The sequence below is a fragment of the Galeopterus variegatus genome, unplaced genomic scaffold, assembly GCF_000696425.1.
Source record: "Galeopterus variegatus unplaced genomic scaffold, G_variegatus-3.0.2 Scaffold1709, whole genome shotgun sequence".
NCBI lineage: Eukaryota > Metazoa > Chordata > Mammalia > Dermoptera > Cynocephalidae > Galeopterus > Galeopterus variegatus.
The window spans coordinates 135,276-136,691 of NW_007727820.1; the positions used below are offsets into that span (position 1 = coordinate 135,276).

At 38.1% G+C, this 1,416-nt stretch overlaps 1 protein-coding gene across 2 annotated transcripts in view; it reads right to left on the reverse strand.

The window, feature by feature from the left end:
• MFAP3L (microfibrillar-associated protein 3-like) overlaps positions 1-1,416 on the reverse strand; it is a 31,533-nt gene that overhangs the window by 28,260 nt on the left and 1,857 nt on the right. The window contains exon 1 of one of the 2 annotated variants that reach the window (XM_008578527.1): positions 231-284. The exons of the other annotated variant lie outside the window; for it this stretch is intronic. The gene's annotated coding sequence lies outside the window, so the exon portion shown is untranslated. Of the gene's footprint in view, positions 1-230; positions 285-1,416 lie in introns of those variants that run through there. 2 annotated transcript variants of the gene reach the window in all.

The window sequence follows — 1,416 nt, forward strand, 5'->3', positions numbered from 1 at the left end:
ACCTCTTCTCTTCCAGTAAATGTGACTTCCAGTCTATTTCAGTGGTCACTGGGCTCTGCCAGCATCTGCAAGGACTTCACCAGAATCAGCTTGGCATTCTCTTAACACTCCATTGTGGATTCCAGGATACTCCCTCTGCCCCATGCAACAGCCCTTGCTCCTTCAAGCGCCACCTCACCTAGCTCTCTCTGCTCGGTGTCACTATTATTTACCAACTCCTGCTCACTCACTAAATTCCCTGCTTTTGATCTTTATCTGCCTCCCAGACACCTGGGAACATCACCACTATGTACGGGGTGACATCGCGGGTGGTTGCACGTCTACATCCAAAGATTTAACTCTAACCGATTTCCCTAGTCTCCATTTCATCCACTAACCCTACAGCCACACCCTGGACCTTTCATCTCTCCAAATTAGAACTTTAAATGCTGAAGTTTCACATACATTCATCTCTTAGTATCAGAGGGAGGTTGGTTCCAGGACTCCCCTTAGATACCCGAATCCACAGATGCTCAAGTCCTTTATATAAAATGGCATAGTACAAGGTATTGCAGCATAAGCAGGTACCTCAAAAAGTTCACAGAAATATTCATATTTTCTTTCAATTCTATTTTTCCACAAACTTTTTGAAGTATCCTTGTATTTGCATATTAACCTATGCATGGGTAAATTATACGGGAGGATTCTTCTATACTTTAAATCATCTCTAGGCTACATATAATATCTGATATAATGCAAATGCTATGTAAATAGTTATACTGTATTTTTTATTTGTATTATTTTTATTGTATTTATTTTTGTTTGACACAATAATTGCACATATTTATGGGGTACAATGTGATGTTTCAATACATGTATACATTGTGTAATAATCAAATCAGGGCATTAACATATCCATCACCTTGAACATTTATCATTTCTTTGTGGTGGAAACATTAAAAATCCTCTCCTACATATTTTGAGATATACAATATCTTATTGTTGACCACAGTCATCCTAATGTGCAATAGAACACCAGAACTTATTCTTCCTTTCTAATTGTAACTTTTTACCCATTGAACTCCCCCCCGTACTCTCTACAGTCTGTGCTAACCACTATTGTACTCTACTTCTATAAGATCAGCTTTTTTTAGATTCTGCATATGAGAACATGCAGTATTTATCTTTCTATGTCTGGTTTATTGCACTTAACATAATGTCCTCCAGGTTCATCCACACTGTCACAAATGGCAGGATTTTATTCTTTTTTATGGCTGGACAGTATTCTGTTGTGTATATATACACAAAACAGTACTTTCGATCCACAGTTGAAGAACCTGAGGATGGGTAACTCATAGATATGGAGGGCTGACTGCAATTCTTTTTTTTTTTTTTTCCTTTTTGTCTTTTTTCGTGACCGGCAATGGATCGCAACCC